A 22,888-nucleotide genomic window follows, 5' to 3' on the forward strand; every position below is an offset into this window, starting at 1 on the left:
AACAATTACAAGTGGCGGGGCACACACAACACTTACAGGTAACGGCACATAAAACACTTACAAGTGGCGGGGCACAAACAACACTTACAAGTGGCGGCACACACAACACTTACAAGCGGCAGGGCACACACAGCACTTACAAGTGGCATGGCACACAACACTTACAAGTGGCAGGGCACACAACACTTACAAGTGGCGGGGCACACAACACTTACAAGTTGCAGGGCACACAACACTTACAAGTTGCTGGGCACACAACACTTACAAGTGCCGGGGCACACACAACACTTAAAGTGGGGAGCACCACAACAATTACAAGTGCCGGGGCACAGACAACACTTACATGTGGCGGCACACAACACTCACAAGTGACGGCACACAACACTTACAAGTGGCGGCACACAACACTTACGAGTTGCTGCACGCAACACTTATAAGTTGCGGCACACAACGCTTACAAGTGGCGGCACACAACACTTACAAGAGGCGGCACACAACACTTACAAGTGGCGGCACACAACACTTACATGTTGCGGGGCATAAAACACTTACAAGTGACGGGGCACACAACACTTACAAGTGGCGGCACACAACACTTATAAGTGGCGGCACACAACACTTACAAGTGGCGGGACACACAACACTTACAAGTGGCGGGGCACACACAACACTTACAAGTGGCGGCACACACAACACTTACAAGTGGCAGGGCACACAACACTTTCAAGTGGCGGCACACAACACTAACAAGTGGCGGCACACAACACTTACAAGTGGCGGGGCACACTACACTTACAAGTGGGGGCCACACAACACTTTCAAGTGGCAGGGCACACACCACACTTACAAGTGACGGCACGCACAACACTTACAAGTGCCGGGGCACACACGACACTTACAAGTGGCGGTACACACAACACTTACAAGTGGCGGGGCACACACAACACTTACAAGTTGCAGGGCACACAACACTTACAAGTGGCGGGGCACACACAAAACTTACAAATAGCGGGGCACACAACACTTGCAAGTTGCGGGGCACACAACACTTACAAGTCGCAGGGCACTCACAACACATAAAAGTGGCATGGCACACAACACTTAGAAGTGGCGGGGCACACACAACACTTACAAGCGGCCACACACACAACACTTACAAGTGGCGGTGCACACAAAACACTTACAAGTGGCGGCACACACAAAACTTACAAATGGTGGAGCACACAAAACACTTACAAGTGGCAGAGCACACAATACTTACAAGTGGCGGGGCGCACACAACACTTGCAAGTGGCGGGGCACACAACACTTACAAAAGGCATGGCACACAACACATACAAGTGGCAGGGAACACACAACAATTAAAAGTGGCAGGGCACACAACACTTACAAATGGCGGGGCACACAACACTTACAATTTACAGGGCACACAACACTTACAAGTGGCGGGGCACACAACACTTACAAGTGCCGGGGCACACACAACACTTAAAGTGGGGGAGCACACACAACAATTACAAGTGGCGGGGCACAGACAACACTTACAAGTGGCGACACACAACACTCACAAGTGGCGGCACACAACACTTACTAGTGGCGGCACACAACACTTACAAGTGGCGGCACGCAACGCTGATAAGTAGCGGCACACAACACTTACGAGTGGCTGCACGCAACACTTATAAGTTGCGGCACACAACACTTTCAAGTGGCAGCACACAACACTTACAAGTAGCGGCACATAACACTTACAAGAGGCGGCACACAACACTTACAAGTGGCCGCACACAACACTTACATGTTGCGGGACATACAACACTTACAAGTGACGGGGCACACAACACTTACAAGTGGCGGCACACAACACTTACAAGTGGAGGCACACAACACTTACAAGTGGCAGGACACACAACACTTACAAGTGGCGGCACACACAACACTTACAAGAGGTGGGGCTCACACAACACTTGCAAGTGGCGACACACACAACACTTACAAGAGGCGGGGCACACACAACAATTAGAAGTGGCGGGGCACAGACAACACTTACAAGTGGCGGCACACAACACTCACAAGTGGCGGCACACAACACTTACAAGTGGCGGCAAGCAACACTTATAAGTGGCGGCACACAACACTTACGAGTGGCTGCACGCAACACTTACAAGTTGCGGCACACAACACTTGCAAGTGGCGGCACACAACACTTACAAGTGGCGGCACACAACACTTACAAGAGGCGGAACACAACACTTACAAGTGGCGGCACACAGCGCTTACAAGCTGCTGGGCATACAGCACTTCCAAGTGACGGGGCACGCAACACTTACAAGTGGCGGCACACAACACTTACAAGTGGCGGGACACAAAACACTTACAATTACAAGTGGAGGGGCACAGACAACACTTACAAGTGGCGGCACACAACACTCACAAGTGGCGGCACACAACACTTACTAGTGGCGGCACACAACACTTACAAGTGGCGACACGCAACACTGATGATTAGCGGCACACAGCACTTACGAGTGGCTGCACTCAACACTTATAAGTTGCGGCACACAACACTTACAAGTGGCAGCACACAACACTTACAAGTAGCGGCACACAACACTTACAAGAGGCGGCACATAACACTTACAAGTGGCGGCACACAACACTTACATGTTGCAGGGCATACAACACTTACAAGTGACGGGGCATACAACACTTACAAGTGGCGGGACACACAATACTTACAAGTGGCGGCACACACAACACTTACAAGAGGTGGGGCACACACAACACTTGCAAGTGGCGACACACACAACACTTACAAGTGGCGGGACACACAATACTTACAAGTGGCAAGGCACACACAACACTTATAAGTGACGGCACACACAACACTCACAAGTGGCGGGCACACACAAGACTTACAAGTGGCGGCACACAACACTTACAAGTATCAGCACACAACACTTACAACAGGCGGCACATAACACTTACAAGAGGCGGCACATAACACTTACAAGTGGCGGCACACAACACTTACATGTTGCAGGGCATACAACACTTACAAGTGACGGGGCATACAACACTTACAAGTGGCGGCACACAACACTTACAAGTGGCGGCACACAACACTTACAAGTGGCGGGACACACAATACTTACAAGTGGCTGCACACACAACACTTACAAGAGGTGGGGCACACACAACACTTGCAAGTGGCGACACACACAACACTTACAAGTGGCGGGGCACACACAACACTTACAAGTGGCAGGGCACACAACACTTACAAGTGGCTGGGCACACACAACACTTAAAATTGACGGGGCACACAACACTTACAAGTGGCGGGGCACACAACACTTACATGTGGCGGGGCACACTCAACACTTACAAATAGCTGGGCGCACGACACTTACAAGTCTCGGGGCACACAACACTTACAAGTAACGTGGCACACAACACTTACAAGTTGCATGGCACACAACACTTACAAGTGGCGTGGCACACAACACTTACAAGTGGCGGGGCACACAGAACACTTAAAGTGGGGGAGCACACACAACAATTATAAGTGGCGCGGCACAGACAACACTTACAAGTGGCGGCACACAACACTTACAAGTGGCGGCAAGCAACACTTATAAGTGGCGGCACACAACACTTACGAGTGGCTGCACGCAACACTTACAAGTTGCGGCACACATCACTTGCAAGTGCCGGCAAACAACACTTACAAGTGGCGCCACACAACACTTACAAGAGGCGGAACACAACACTTACAAGTGGCGGCACACAGCGCTTACACAACACTTCCAAGTGACGGGGCACGCAACACTTACAAGTGGCGGCACACAACACTTACAAGTGGCGGGACACAAAACACTTACAAGTAGCGGGGCACAGAACACTTACAAGTGGCGGGGCACACTACACTTACAAGTGGCGGGGCACACAACACTTACAAGTGGCGGGGCACACAACACTTACAAGTGGCGGGGCACACAACACTTACAAGTGGCGGGGCACACAACACTTACAAGTGGCGGGGCACACAACACTTACAAGTGGCGGGGCACACAACACTTACAAGTGGCGGCACACACAACACTTACAAGTGGCGGGCACACACAAGACTTACAAGTGGCGGCACACACAACACTTACAAGTGGCGGGGCAAACAACACTTACAAGTCGCAGGGCACTCACAACACATACAAGTGGCAGGGCACACAACACTTAGAAGAGGCAGGGCACACACAACACTTACAAGGGGCGGCAGACACAACACTTACAAGTGGAGGGGCACACAACACTTACAAATGGCGGCACGCACAACACTTACAAGTGGCTGGGCACACAAAACACTTACAAGTGGCAGCACACAACACTTACAAGTGGTGTAGCACACAAAACACTTACAAGTGGCAGAGCACACAACACTTATAAGTGACGAGGCACACAACACTTACAAATGGCGGGGCACACACAGCACTTACAAGTGGCTGGTCACACAACACTTACAAGTGGCGGGGCACACAACACTTACAAGTGGCGGGGCACTCACAACACTTACAAGTGCAGGGCACACACAACACTTGTAAGTGGTGGGGCACACAACACTTACAAGTGGCGGGGCACACAACGCTTAAAAGGGGCGGGGCACACACAACACTTACAAGTGGCGGGGCACACAACACTTACAAGTGGCGGGGCACACAACACTTACAAGTGGCGGGGCACACAACACTTACAAGTGGCGGGGCACACAACACTTACAAGTGGCGGGGCACACAACACTTACAAGTGGCGGGGCACACAACACTTACAAGTAACGGGGCACACAACACTTACAAGTGGCGGGGCACACACAACACTTACAAGTGGCGGGGCACACAACACTTACAAGTGGCGGGGCACACAACACTTACAAGTGGCGGGGCACACAACACTTACAAGTGGCAGGGCACACAACACTTACAAGTGGCTGGGGCACACAACACTTAAAAGTGGCGGGGAACACAACACTTACAAGTGGCGGGGCACACAACACTTACAAGTGGCGGGGCACACAACACTTACAAGTGGCGGGGCACACAACACTTACAAGTGGCGGGGCACACAACACTTACAAGTGGCGGGGCACACAACACTTACAAGTGGCGGGGCACACAACACTTACAAGTGGCGGGGCACACAACACTTACAAGTGGCGGGGCACACAACACTTACAAGGGGCGGCACACACAACACGTACAAGTGGCGGGGCACACAACACTTACAAGTGGCGGGGCACACAACACTTACAAGTGGCGGGGCACACAACACTTACAAGTGGCGGGGCACACAACACTTACAAGTGGCACACAACACTTACAAGTGGGCACACAACACTTACAAGTGGCGGGGCACACAACACTTACAAGTGGCGGGGCACACAACACTTACAAGTGGCGGGGCACACAACACTTACAAGTGGCGGGGCACACAACACTTACAAGTGGCGGGGCACACAACACTTACAAGTGGCGGGGCACACAACACTTACAAGTGGCGGGGCACACAACACTTACAAGTGGCGGGGCACACAACACTTACAAGTGGCGGGGCACACAACACTTACAAGTGGCGGGGCACACAACACTTACAAGTGGCGGGGCACACAACACTTACAAGTGGCGGGGCACACAACACTTACAAGTGGCGGGGCACACAACACTTACAAGTGGCGGGGCACACAACACTTACAAGTGGCGGGGCACACAACACTTACAAGTGGCGGGGCACACAACACTTACAAGTGGCGGGGCACACAACACTTACAAGTGGCGGGGCACACAACACTTACAAGTGGCGGGGCACACAACACTTACAAGTGGCGGGGCACACAACACTTACAAGTGGCAGGGCACACAACACTTACAAGTGGCGGGGCACACAACACTTACAAGTGGCGGGGCACACAACACTTACAAGTGGCGGGGCACACAACACTTACAAGTGGCGGGGCACACAACACTTACAAGTGGCGGGGCACACAACACTTACAAGTGGCGGGGCACACAACACTTACAAGTGGCGGGGCACACAACACTTACAAGTGGCGGGGCACACAACACTTACAAGTGGCGGGGCACACAACACTTACAAGTGGCGGGGCACACAACACTTACAAGTGGCGGGGCACACAACACTTACAAGTGGCGGGGCACACAACACTTACAAGTGGCGGGGCACACAACACTTACAAGTGGCGGGGCACACAACACTTACAAGTGGCGGGGCACACAACACTTACAAGTGGCGGGGCACACAACACTTACAAGTGGCGGGGCACACAACACTTACAAGTGGCGGGGCACACAACACTTACAAGTGGCGGGGCACACAACACTTACAAGTGGCGGGGCACACAACACTTACAAGTGGCGGGGCACACAACACTTACAAGTGGCGGGGCACACAACACTTACAAGTGGCGGGGCACACAACACTTACAAGTGGCGGGGCACACAACACTTACAAGTGGCGGGGCACACAACACTTACAAGTGGCGGGGCACACAACACTTACAAGTGGCGGGGCACACAACACTTACAAGTGGCGGGGCACACAACACTTACAAGTGGCGGGGCACACAACACTTACAAGTGGCGGGGCACACAACACTTACAAGTGGCGGGGCACACAACACTTACAAGTGGCGGGGCACACAACACTTACAAGTGGCGGGGCACACAACTCTTACAAGTGGCGGGGCACACAACACTTACAAGTGGCGGGGCACACAACACTTACAAGTGGCGGGGCACACAACACTTACAAGTGGCGGGGCACACAACACTTACAAGTGGCGGGGCACACAACACTTACAAGTGGCGGGGCACACAACACTTACAAGTGGCGGGGGCACACAACACTTACAAGTAGCGGGGCACACAACACTTACAAGTGGCCGGGCACACAACACTTACAAGTGGCGGGGCACACAACACTTACAAGTGGCGGGGCACACAACACTTACAAGTGGCGGGGCACACAACACTTACAAGTGGCGGGGCACACAACACTTACAAGTAGCGGGGCACACAACACTTACAAGTGGCGGGGCACACAACACTTACAAGTGGCGGGGCACACAACACTTACAAGTGGCGGGGCACACAACACTTACAAGTGGCGGGGCACACAACACTTACAAGTGGCGGGGCACACAACACTTACAAGTGGCGGGGCACACAACACTTACAAGTGGCGGGGCACACAACACTTACAAGTGGCGGGGCACACAACACTTACAAGTGGCGGGGCACACAACACTTACAAGTGGCGGGGCACACAACACTTACAAGTGGCGGGGCACACAACACTTACAAGTGGCGGGGCACACAACACTTACAAGTGGCGGGGCACACAACACTTACAAGTGGCGGGGCACACAACACTTACAAGTGGCGGGGCACACAACACTTACAAGTGGCGGGGCACACAACACTTACAAGTGGCGGGGCACACAACACTTACAAGTGGCGGGGCACACAACACTTACAAGTGGCGGGGCACACAACACTTACAAGTGGCAGGGCACACAACACTTACAAGTGGCGGGGCACACAACACTTACAAGTGGCGGGGCACACAACACTTACAAGTGGCGGGGCACACAACACTTACAAGTGGCGGGGCACACAACACTTACAAGTGGCGGGGCACACAACACTTACAAGTGGCGGGGCACACAACACTTACAAGGGGCGGGGCACACAACACTTACACGCGGCGGGGCACACAACACTTACAAGTGGCGGGGCACACAACACTTACAAGTGGCGGGGCACACAACACTTACAAGTGGCGGGGCACACAACACTTACAAGTGGCGGGGCACACAACACTTACAAGTGGCGGGGCACACAACACTTACAAGTGGCGGGGCACACAACACTTACAAGTGGCGGGGCACACAACACTTACAAGTGGCGGGGCACACAACACTTACAAGTGGCGGGGCACACAACACTTACAAGTGGCGGGGCACACAACACTTACAAGTGGCGGGGCACACAACACTTACAAGTGGCGGGGCACACAACACTTACAAGTGGCGGGGCACACAACACTTACAAGTGGCGGGGCACACAACACTTACAAGTGGCGGGGCACACAACACTTACAAGTGGCGGGGCACACAACACTTACAAGTGGCGGGGCACACAACACTTACAAGTGGCGGGGCACACAACACTTACAAGTGGCGGGGCACACAACACTTACAAGTGGCGGGGCACACAACACTTACAAGTGGCGGGGCACACAACACTTACAAGTGGCGGGGCACACAACACTTACAAGTGGCGGGGCACACAACACTTACAAGTGGCGGGGCACACAACACTTACAAGTGGCGGGGCACACAACACTTACAAGTGGCGGGGCACACAACACTTACAAGTGGCGGGGCACACAACACTTACAAGTGGCGGGGCACACAACACTTACAAGTGGCGGGGCACACAACACTTACAAGTGGCGGGGCACACAACACTTACAAGTGGCGGGGCACACAACACTTACAAGTGGCGGGGCACACAACACTTACAAGTGGCGGGGCACACAACACTTACAAGTGGCGGGGCACACAACACTTACAAGTGGCGGGGCACACAACACTTACAAGTGGCGGGGCACACAACACTTACAAGTGGCGGGGCACACAACACTTACAAGTGGCGGGGCACACAACACTTACAAGTGGCGGGGCACACAACACTTACAAGTGGCGGGGCACACAACACTTACAAGTGGCGGGGCACACAACACTTACAAGTGGCGGGGCACACAACACTTACAAGTGGCGGGGCACACAACACTTACAAGTGGCGGGGCACACAACACTTACAAGTGGCGGGGCACACAACACTTACAAGTGGCGGGGCACACAACACTTACAAGTGGCGGGGCACACAACACTTACAAGTGGCGGGGCACACAACACTTACAAGTGGCGGGGCACACAACACTTACAAGTGGCGGGGCACACAACACTTACAAGTGGCGGGGCACACAACACTTACAAGTGGCGGGGCACACAACACTTACAAGTGGCGGGGCACACAACACTTACAAGTGGCGGGGCACACAACACTTACAAGTGGCGGGGCACACAACACTTACAAGTGGCGGGGCACACAACACTTACAAGTGGCGGGGCACACAACACTTACAAGTGGCGGGGCACACAACACTTACAAGTGGCGGGGCACACAACACTTACAAGTGGCGGGGCACACAACACTTACAAGTGGCGGGGCACACAACACTTACAAGTGGTGGGGCACACAACACTTACAAGTGGCACACAACACTTACAAGGGGCACACAACACTTACAAGTGGCGGGGCACACAACACTTACAAGTGGCGGGGCACACAACACTTACAAGTGGCGGGGCACACAACACTTACAAGTGGCGGGGCACACAACACTTACAAGTGGCGGGGCACACAACACTTACAAGTGGCGGGGCACACAACACTTACAAGTGGCGGGGCACACAACACTTACAAGTGGCGGGGCACACAACACTTACAAGTGGCGGGGCACACAACACTTACAAGTGGCGGGGCACACAACACTTACAAGTGGCGGGGCACACAACACTTACAAGTGGCGGGGCACACAACACTTACAAGTGGCGGGGCACACAACACTTACAAGTGGCGGGGCACACAACACTTACAAGTGGCGGGGCACACAACACTTACAAGTGGCGGGGCACACAACACTTACAAGTGGCGGGGCACACAACACTTACAAGTGGCGGGGCACACAACACTTACAAGTGGCGGGGCACACAACACTTACAAGTGGCGGGGCACACAACACTTACAAGTGGCGGGGCACACAACACTTACAAGTGGCGGGGCACACAACACTTACAAGTGGCGGGGCACACAACACTTACAAGTGGCGGGGCACACAACACTTACAAGTGGCGGGGCACACAACACTTACAAGTGGCGGGGCACACAACACTTACAAGTGGCGGGGCACACAACACTTACAAGTGGCGGGGCACACAACACTTACAAGTGGCGGGGCACACAACACTTACAAGTGGCGGGGCACACAACACTTACAAGTGGCGGGGCACACAACACTTACAAGTGGCGGGGCACACAACACTTACAAGTGGCGGGGCACACAACACTTACAAGTGGCGGGGCACACAACACTTACAAGTGGCGGGGCACACAACACTTACAAGTGGCGGGGCACACAACACTTACAAGTGGCGGGGCACACAACACTTACAAGTGGCGGGGCACACAACACTTACAAGTGGCGGGGCACACAACACTTACAAGTGGCGGGGCACACAACACTTACAAGTGGCGGGGCACACAACACTTACAAGTGGCGGGGCACACCACACTTACAAGTGGCGGGGCACACAACACTTACAAGTGGCGGGGGGGCACACAACACTTACAAAGGGCACACAACACTTACAAGTGGCGGGGCACACAACACTTACAAGTGGCGGGGCACACAACACTTACAAGTGGCGGGGCACACAACACTTACAAGTGGCGGGGCACACAACACTTACAAGTGGCGGGGCACACCACACTTACAACACAACACTTACAAGCGGGGCACACAACACTTACAAGGGGCACACACCACTTACAAGTGGCGGGGCACACAACACTTACAAGTGGCGGGGCACACAACACTTACAAGTGGCGGGGCACACAACACTTACAAGTGGCGGGGCACACAACACTTACAAGTGGCGGGGCACACAACACTTACAAGTGGCGGGGCACACAACACTTACAAGTGGCGGGGCACACAACACTTACAAGTGGCGGGGCACACAACACTTACAAGTGGCGGGGCACACAACACTTACAAGTGGCGGGGCACACAACACTTACAAGTGGCGGGGCACACAACACTTACAAGTGGCGGGGCACACAACACTTACAAGTGGCGGGGCACACAACACTTACAAGTGGCGGGGCACACAACACTTACAAGTGGCGGGGCACACAACACTTACAAGTGGCGGGGCACACAACACTTACAAGTGGCGGGGCACACAACACTTACAAGTGGCGGGGCACACAACACTTACAAGTGGCGGGGCACACAACACTTACAAGTGGCGGGGCACACAACACTTACAAGTGGCGGGGCACACAACACTTACAAGTGGCGGGGCACACAACACTTACAAGTGGCGGGGCACACAACACTTACAAGTGGCGGGGCACACAACACTTACAAGTGGCGGGGCACACACCACTTACAAGTGGCGGGGCACACAACACTTACAAGTGGCGGGGCACACAACACTTACAAGTGGCAGGGCACACAACACTTAAAAGTGGAGGGGGCACACAACACTTACAAGTGGCGGGGCACACAACACTTACAAGTGGCGGGGCACACAACACTTACAAGTGGCGGGGCACACAACACTTACAAGTGGCGGGGCACACAACACTTACAAGTGGCGGGGCACACAACACTTACAAGTGGCGGGGCACACAACACTTACAAGTGGTGGACACACACACACAGCACTTAAAAGTGGCGGGGCACACAACACTTACAAGTGGCGGGGCACACAACACTTACAAGTGGCGGGGCACACAACACTTACAAGTGGCGGGGCACACAACACTTACAAGTGGCGGGGCACACAACACTTACAAGTGGCGGGGCACACAACACTTACAAGTGGCGGGGCACACAACACTTACAAGTGGCGGGGCACACAACACTTACAAGTGGCAGGGCACGCAACACTTACAAGTGGTCGGGAAGACAACACTTACAAGTGGCGGGGCACACACAACACTTACAAGTGGCGGGACACACAACATTTACAAGTGGCGGGGCACACAACACTTACAAGTGGCGGGGCACACAACACTTACAAGTGGCAAGCACACAACACTTACAAGTGGCGGGGCACACAACACGTACAAGTAGCGGGGCACACAACACTTACAAGTGGCGGGGCACACAACACTTACAAGTGGCGGGGCACACAACACTTACAAGTGGCGGGGCACACAACACTTACAAGTGGCGGGGCACACAACACTTACAAGTGGCGGGGCACACAACACTTACAAGTGGCAGGGCACACAACACTTGCAAGTGGCGGGGCACACAACACTTACAAGTGCCGGGGCACACAACACTTACAAGTGGCGGGGCACACAACACTTACAAGTGACGGGGCGCACAACACTTACAAGTGCGGGGCACACAACACTTACAAGTGGCGGGGCACACAACACTTACAAGTGGCGGGGCACACAACACTTACAAGTGGCGGAGCACACAACACTTACAAGTGGCGGGGCAACACACAACACTTACAAGTGGCGGGGCACACAACACTTACAAGTGGCGGGGCACACAACACTTACAAGTGGCGGGGCACACAACACTTACAAGTGGCGGGGCACACAACACTTACAAGTGGCGGGGCACACAACACTTACAAGTGGCGGGGCATACAACACTTACAAGTGGCGGGGCACACAACACTTACAAGTGGCGGGGCACACAACACTTACAAGTGGCGGGGCACACAACACTTACAAGTGGCGGGGCACACAACACTTACAAGTGGCGGGGCACACAACACTTACAAGTGGCGGGGCACACAACACTTACAAGTGGCGGGGCACACAACACTTACAAGTGGCGGGGCACACAACACTTACAAGTGGCGGGGCACACAACACTTACAAGTGGCGGGGCACACAACACTTACAAGTGGCGGGGCACACAACACTTACAAGTGGCGGGGCACACAACACTTACAAGTGGCGGGGCACACAACACTTACAAGTGGCGGGGCACACAACACTTACAAGTGGCGGGGCACACAACACTTACAAGTGGCGGGGCACACAACACTTACAAGTGGCGGGGCACACAACACTTACAAGTGGCGGGGCACACAACACTTACAAGTGGCGGGGCACACAACACTTACAAGTGGCGGGGCACACAACACTTACAAGTGGCGGGGCACACAACACTTACAAGTGGCGGGGCACACAACACTTACAAGTGGCGGGGCACACAACACTTACAAGTGGCGGGGCACACAACACTTACAAGTGGCGGGGCACACAACACTTACAAGTGGCGGGGCACACAACACTTACAAGTGGCGGGGCACACAACACACGGGGCACACAACACTTACAAGTGGCGGGGCACACAACACTTACAAGTGGCGGGGCACACAACACTTACAAGTGGCGGGGCACACAACACTTACAAGTGGCGGGGCACACAACACTTACAAGTGGCGGGGCACACAACACTTACAAGTGGCGGGGCACACAACACTTACAAGTGGCGGGGCACACAACACTTACAAGTGGCGGGGCACACAACACTTACAAGTGGCGGGGCACACAACACTTACAAGTGGCGGGGCACACAACACTTACAAGTGGCGGGGCACACAACACTTACAAGTGGCGGGGCACACAACACTTACAAGTGGCGGGGCACACAACACTTACAAGTGGCAGGGCACACAACACTTACAAGTGGCGGGGCACACAACACTTACAAGTGTCGGGGCACACAACACTTACAAGTGGCGGGGCACACAACACTTACAAGTGGCGGGGCACACAACACTTACAAGTGGCGGGGCACACAACACTTACAAGTGGCGGGGCACACAACACTTACAAGTGGCGGGGCACACAACACTTACAAGTGGCGGGGCACACAACACTTACAAGTGGCGGGGCACACAACACTTACAAGTGGCGGGGCACACAACACTTACAAGTGGCGGGGCACACAACACTTACAAGTGGCGGGGCACACAACACTTACAAGTGGCGGGGCACACAACACTTACAAGTGGCGGGGCACACAACACTTACAAGTGGCGGGGCACACAACACTTACAAGTGGCGGGGCACACAACACTTACAAGTGGCGGGGCACACAACACTTACAAGTGGCGGGGCACACAACACTTACAAGTGGCGGGGCACACAACACTTACAAGTGGCGGGGCACACAACACTTACAAGTGGCGGGGCACACAACACTTACAAGTGGCGGGGCACACAACACTTACAAGTGGCGGGGCACACAACACTTACAAGTGGCGGGGCACACAACACTTACAAGTGGCGGGGCACACAACACTTACAAGTGGCGGGGCACACAACACTTACAAGTGGCGGGGCACACAACACTTACAAGTGGCGGGGCACACAACACTTACAAGTGGCGGGGCACACAACACTTACAAGTGGCGGGGCACACAACACTTACAAGTGGCGGGGCACACAACACTTACAAGTGGCGGGGCACACAACACTTACAAGTGGCGGGGCACACAACACTTACAAGTGGCGGGGCACACAACACTTACAAGTGGCGGGGCACACAACACTTACAAGTGGCGGGGCACACAACACTTACAAGTGGCGGGGCACACAACACTTACAAGTGGCGGGGCACACAACACTTACAAGTGGCGGGGCACACAACACTTACAAGTGGCGGGGCACACAACACTTACAAGTGGCGGGGCACACAACACTTACAAGTGGCGGGGCACACAACACTTACAAGTGGCGGGGCACACAACACTTACAAGTGGCGGGGCACACAACACTTACAAGTGGCGGGGCACACAACACTTACAAGTGGCGGGGCACACAACACTTACAAGTGGCGGGGCACACTCAACACTAACAAGTGGCGGGGCACACAACACTTACAAGTGGCGGGGCACACAACACTTACAAGTGGCGGGGCACACAACACTTACAAGTGGCGGGGCACACAACACTTACAAGTGGCGGGGCACACAACACTTACAAGTGGCGGGGCACACAACACTTACAAGTGGCGGGGCACACAACACTTACAAGTGGCGGGGCACACAACACTTACAAGTGGCGGGGCACACAACACTTACAAGTGGCGGGGCACACAACACTTACAAGTGGCGGGGCACACAACACTTACAAGTGGCGGGGCACACAACACTTACAAGTGGCGGGGCACACAACACTTACAAGTGGCGGGGCACACAACACTTACAAGTGGCGGGGCACACAACACTTACAAGGCGGGGCACACAACACTTACAAGTGGCGGGGCACACAACACTTACAAGTGGCGGGGCACACAACACTTACAAGTGGCGGGGCACACAACACTTACAAGTGGCGGGGCACACAACACTTACAAGTGGCGGGGCACACAACACTTACAAGTGGCGGGGCACACAACACTTACAAGTGGCGGGGCACACAACACTTACAAGTGGCGGGGCACACAACACTTACAAGTGGCGGGGCACACAACACTTACAAGTGGCGGGGCACACAACACTTACAAGTGGCGGGGCACACAACACTTACAAGTGGCGGGGCACACAACACTTACAAGTGGCGGGGCACACAACACTTACAAGTGGCGGGGCACACAACACTTACAAGTGGCGGGGCACACAACACTTACAAGTGGCGGGGCACACAACACTTACAAGTGGCGGGGCACACAACACTTACAAGTGGCGGGGCACACAACACTTACAAGTGGCGGGGCACACAACACTTACAAGTGGCGGGGCACACAACACTTACAAGTGGCGGGGCACACAACACTTACAAGTGGCGGGGCACACAACACTTACAAGTGGCGGGGCACACAACACTTACAAGTGGCGGGGCACACAACACTTACAAGTGGCGGGGCACACAACACTTACAAGTGGCGGGGCACACAACACTTACAAGTGGCGGGGCACACAACACTTACAAGTGGCGGGGCACACAACACTTACAAGTGGCGGGGCACACAACACTTACAAGTGGCAGGGCACACACAACACTTACAAGTGGCGGGGCACACAACACTTACAAGTGGCGGGGCACACAACACTTACAAGTGGCGGGGCACACAACACTTACAAGTGGCGGGGCACACAACACTTACAAGTGGCGGGGCACACACAACACTTACAAGTGGCGGGGCACACAACACTTACAAGTGGCGGGGCACACAACACTTACAAGTGGCGGGGCACACAACACTTACAAGTGGCGGGGCACACAACACTTACAAGTGGCGGGGCACACAACACTTACAAGTGGCGGGGCACACAACACTTACAAGTGGCGGGGCACACAACACTTACAAGTGGCGGGGCACACAACACTTACAAGTGGCGGGGCACACAACACTTACAAGTGGCGGGGCACACAACACTTACAAGTGGCGGGGCACACAACACTTACAAGTGGCGGGGCACACAACACTTACAAGTGGCGGGGCACACAACACTTACAAGTGGCGGGGCACACAACACTTACAAGTGGCGGGGCACACAACACTTACAAGTGGCGGGGCACACAACACTTACAAGTGGCGGGGCACACAACACTTACAAGTGGCGGGGCACACAACACTTACAAGTGGCGGGGCACACAACACTTACAAGTGGCGGGGCACACAACACTTACAAGTGGCGGGGCACACAACACTTACAAGTGGCGGGGCACACAACACTTACAAGTGGCGGGGCACACAACACTTACAAGTGGCGGGGCACACAACACTTACAAGTGGCGGGGCACACAACACTTACAAGTGGCGGGGCACACAACACTTACAAGTGGCGGGGCACACAACACTTACATGTGGCGGGGCACACAACACTTACAAGTGGCGGGGCACACAACACTTACAACACACACTACACTTACAAGTGGCGGGGCACACAACACTTACAAGTGGCGGGACACACAACACTTACAAGTGGCGGGGCACACAACACTTACAAGTGGCGGGGCACACAACACTTACAAGTGGCGGGCACACACAACACTTACAAGTGGCAGGGCACACAACACTTACAAGTGGCGGGCACACACAACACTTACAAGTGGCGGGGCACACAACACTTACAAGTGGCAGGGCACACAACACTTACAAGTGGCAGGGCACACAACACTTACACACACCCCTTACCAGTGGCGGGGCACACAACACTGACAAGTGGCGGGGCACACAACACTTACAAGTGGCGGGGCACACAACACTTACAAGTGGCGGGGCACACAACACTTACAAGTGGCGGGGCACACAACACTTACAAGTGGCGGGGCACACAACACTTACAAGTGGCGGGGCACACAACACTTACAAGTGGCGGGGCACACAACACTTACAAGTGGCGGGGCACACAACACTTACAAGTGGCGGGGCACACAACACTTACAAGTGGCGGGGCACACAACACTTACAAGTGGCGGGGCACACAACACTTACAAGTGGCGGGGCACACAACACTTACAAGTGGCGGGGCACACAACACTTACAAGTGGCGGGGCACACAACACTTACAAGTGGCGGGGCACACAACACTTACAAGTGGCGGGGCACACAACACTTACAAGTGGCGGGGCACACAACACTTACAAGTGGCGGGGCACACAACACTTACAAGTGGCGGGGCACACAACACTTACAAGTGGCGGGGCACACAACACTTACAAGTGGCGGGGCACACAACACTTACAAGTGGCGGGGCACACAACACTTACAAGTGGCGGGGCACACAACACTTACAAGTGGCGGGGCACACAACACTTACAAGTGGCGGGGCACACAACACTTACAAGTGGCGGGGCACACAACACTTACAAGTGGCGGGGCACACAACACTTACAAGTGGCGGGGCACACAACACTTACAAGTGGCGGGGCACACAACACTTACAAGTGGCGGGGCACACAACACTTACAAGTGGCGGGGCACACAACACTTACAAGTGGCGGGGCACACAACACTTACAAGTGGCGGGGCACACAACACTTACAAGTGGCGGGGCACACACACACTTACAAGTGGCGGGGCACACAACACTTACAAGTGGCGGGGCACACAACACTTACAAGTGGCGGGGCACACAACACTTACAAGTGGCGGGGCACACAACACTTACAAGTGGCGGGGCACACAACACTTACAAGTGGCGGGGCACACAACACTTACAAGTGGCGGGGCACACAACACTTACAAGTGGCGGGGCACACAACACTTACAAGTGGCGGGGCACACAACACTTACAAGTGGCGGGGCACACAACACTTACAAGTGGCGGGGCACACAACACTTACAAGTGGCGGGGCACACAACACTTACAAGTGGCGGGGCACACAACACTTACAAGTGGCGGGGCACACAACACTTACAAGTGGCGGGGCACACAACACTTACAAGTGGCGGGGCACACAACACTTACAAGTGGCGGGGCACACAACACTTACAAGTGGCGGGGCACACAACACTTACAAGTGGCGGGGCACACAACACTTACAAGTGGCGGGGCACACAACACTTACAAGTGGCGGGGCACACAACACTTACAAGTGGCGGGGCACACAACACTTACAAGTGGCGGGGCACACAACACTTACCAGTGGCGGGGCACACAACACTTACAAGTGGCGGGGCACACAACACTTACAAGTGGCGGGGCACACAACACTTACAAGTGGCGGGGCACACAACACTTACAAGTGGCGGGGCACACAACACTTACAAGTGGCGGGGCACACAACACTTACAAGTGGCGGGGCACCCAACACTTACAAGTGGCCTGGACGACAACACTTACAAGTGGCGGGGCACACAACACTTACAAGTGGCGGGGCACACAACACTTACAAGTGGCGGGGCACACAACACTTACAAGTGGCGGGGCACACAACACTTACAAGTGGCGGGGCACACAACACTTACAAGTGGCGGGGCACACAACACTTACAAGTGGCAGGGCACACAACACTTACAAGTGGCGGGGCACACAACACTTACAAGTGGCGGGGCACACAACACTTACAAGTGGCGGGGCACACAACACTTACAAGTGGCGGGGCACACAACACTTACAAGTGGCGGGGCACACAACACTTACTAGTGGCGGGGCACACAACACTTACAAGTGGCGGGGCACACAACACTTACAAGTGGCGGGGCACACAACACTTACAAGTGGCGGGGCACACAACACTTACAAGTGGCGGGGCACACAACACTTACAAGTGGCGGGGCACACAACACTTACAAGTGGCGGGGCACACAACACTTACAAGTGGCGGGGCACACAACACTTACAAGTGGCGGGGCACACAACACTTACAAGTGGCGGGGCACACAACACTTACAAGTGGCGGGGCACACAACACTTACAAGTGGCGGGGCACACAACACTTACAAGTGGCGGGGCACACAACACTTACAAGTGGCGGGGCACACAACACTTACAAGTGGCGGGGCACACAACACTTACAAGTGGCGGGGCACACAACACTTACAAGTGGCGGGGCACACAACACTTACAAGTGGCGGGGCACACAACACTTACAAGTGGCGGGGCACACAACACTTACAAGTGGCGGGGCACACAACACTTACAAGTGGCGGGGCACACAACACTTACAAGTGGCGGGGCACACAACACTTACAAGTGGCGGGGCACACAACACTTACAAGTGGCGGGGCACACAACACTTACAAGTGGCGGGGCACACAACACTTACAAGTGGCGGGGCACACAACACTTACAAGTGGCGGGGCACACAACACTTACAAGTGGCGGGGCACACAACACTTACAAGTGGCGGGGCACACAACACTTACAAGTGGCGGGGCACACAACACTTACAAGTGGCGGGGCACACACAACACTTACAAGTGGCGGGGCACACAACACTTACAAGTGGCGGGGCACACAACACTTACAAGTGGCGGGGCACACAACACTTACAAGTGGCGGGGCACACAACACTTACAAGTGGCGGGGCACACAACACTTACAAGTGGCGGGGCACACAACACTTACAAGTGGCGGGGCACACAACACTTACAAGTGGCGGGGCACACAACACTTACAAGTGGCGGGGCACACAACACTTACAAGTGGCGGGGCACACAACACTTACAAGTGGCGGGGCACACAACACTTACAAGTGGCGGGGCACACAACACTTACAAGTGGCGGGGCACACAACACTTACAAGTGGCGGGGCACACAACACTTACAAGTGGCGGGGCACACAACACTTACAAGTGGCGGGGCACACAACACTTACAAGTGGCGGGGCACACAACACTTACAAGTGGCGGGGCACACAACACTTACAAGTGGCGGGGCACACAACACTTACAAGTGGCGGGGCACACAACACTTACAAGTGGCGGGGCACACAACACTTACAAGTGGCGGGGCACACAACACTTACAAGTGGCTTACAAGGGGCACACACCACTTACAAGTGGCGGGGCACACAACACTTACAAGTGGCGGGGCACACAACACTTACAAGTGGCGGGGCACACAACACTTACAAGTGGCAGGGCACACAACACTTACAAGTGGCGGGGCACACAACACTTACAAGTGGCGGGGCACACAACACTTACAAGTGGCGGGGCACACAACACTTAAAAGTGGCGAGGCACACAACACTTACAAGTGGCGGGGCACACAACACTTACAAGTGGCGAGGGCACACAACACTTACAAGTGGCGGGGCACACAACACTTACAAGTGGCAGGGCACACAACACTTACAAGTGGCGGGGCATACAACACTTACAAGTGGCGGGGCACACAACACTTACAAGTGGCGGGGCACACAACACTTACAAGTGGCGGGGCACACAACACTTACAAGTGGCGGGGCACACAACACTTACAAGTGGCGGGGCACACAACACTTACAAGTGGCGGGGCACACAACACTTACAAGTGGCGGGGCACACAACACTTACAAGTGGCGGGGGCACACAACACTTACAAGTGGCAGGGCACACAACACTTACAAGTGGCGGGGCACACAACACTTACAAGTGGCAGTGCACACAACACTTACAAGTGGCAGGCACACAACACTTACAAGTGGCGGGGCACACAACTCTTACAAGTGGCGGGGCACACAACACTTACAAGTGGTAGATCACACAACACTTAAAAGTGGCGGCACACACAACACTTACAAGTGGCGGGGCACACAACACTTACAAGTGGCGAGGGCACACAACACTTACAAGTGGCGGGGCACACAACACTTACAAGTGGCAGGGCACACAACACTTACAAGTGGCGGGGCACACAACACTTACAAGTGGCGGGGCACACAACACTTACAAGTGGCGGGGCACACACAACACTTACAAGTGGCAGGGCACACAAAACACTTACAAGTGACGGGCCGCACACAACACTTACAAGTGTCAGGCACACACACTTACAAGTGGCTGGGCACACAACACTTACAAGTGGCGGGGCACACACAACACTTACAAGTGGCGGGGCACACAACACTTACAAGTGGCAGGGCACACACAACACTTACAAGTGGCGGCACACACAACACTTACAAGTGGCGGGGCACACAACACTTACAAGTGGCGGGGCTCACAACACTTACAAGTGGCGGGGCACACACAACACTTACAAGTGTTGGGGCACACACAACACTTACAAGTGGCTGCACACACAACACTTACAAGTGGCAGGGCACACAACACTTACAAGTGGCAGGGCACACAACACTTACAAGTGGCAGGCACACAACACTTACAAGTGGCGGGGCACACAACACTTACAAGTGGCGGGGCACACAACACTTACAAGTGGCAGGGCACACAACACTTACAAGTGGCGGCACACACAACACTTACAAGTGGCGGCACACACAACACTTACAAGTGGCGGGGCACACAACACTTACAAGTGGCGGGGCACACAACACTTACAAGTGGCGGGGCACACAACACTTACAAGTGGCGGGGCTCACACAACACTTACAAATGGCGAGGCACACAACACTTAAAAGTGGCGGCACACACAACACTTGCAAGTGGTGGGGCACACACAACACTTACAAGTGGCAGGGCGCACACAACACTTACAAGTGGCAGGCACACACACTTACAAGTGGCAGGGCACACACAACAACTACATGTTGCGGGGCACTCACAACACTTACAAGTGGCGGGGCACACACACCACTTACAAGTGGCAGGGCACACACAACACTTACAAGTGACGTGGAACACACCACACTTACAAGTGGCAGGGCACACAGCACTTACAAGTGACGGCACACAACACTTCCAAGTGGCGACATACAAAACATACAAGTGGCGGGGCATGCAACACTTGCAAGTGACGGGGAACAGAACACTTACAAGTGGCAAGGCACACACAACACTTACAAATGGCAGGGCACACAACTCTTACAAGTGGCTGGGCGCACACAACATTTACAAGTGGCGGGGCGCACAGCACTTACAAGTGGCGAGGCAAACAACACTTACAAGTGGTAGGGCACGCACACGTACAAGTGGCAGGGCACACACAACATTTACGATTGGCGGCACACACAACACTTATAAGTGGCAGGCACACAACACTTACAAGAGGCTTGGCACACAACACTTTAAAGTGGCGGGGTACACATAACACTTACAAGTGGCGGGGCACACACAACAATTACAAGTGGCGGGGCACACACAACACTTACAAGTGGCGGGGCACACACAACACTTACAAGTGGCGGCACACAACACTTACAAGTGGCGGCACACAACTCTTTCAAGAGGCGAGGCACACAACACTTACAAGTGGCGGCACACAACACTTACAAGTGGCGGCACACAACACTTATAAGTGGCGGCACACAACACTTACAAGTGGCGGCACACAACTCTTTCATGAGGCGAGGCACACAACACTTACAAGTGGCGGGGCACACAACACTTACAAGTGGCGGCACACAACACTTGCAAGTGGCGG

This window comes from Cherax quadricarinatus, chromosome 6 (assembly GCF_038502225.1).
Source record: "Cherax quadricarinatus isolate ZL_2023a chromosome 6, ASM3850222v1, whole genome shotgun sequence".
NCBI lineage: Eukaryota > Metazoa > Arthropoda > Malacostraca > Decapoda > Parastacidae > Cherax > Cherax quadricarinatus.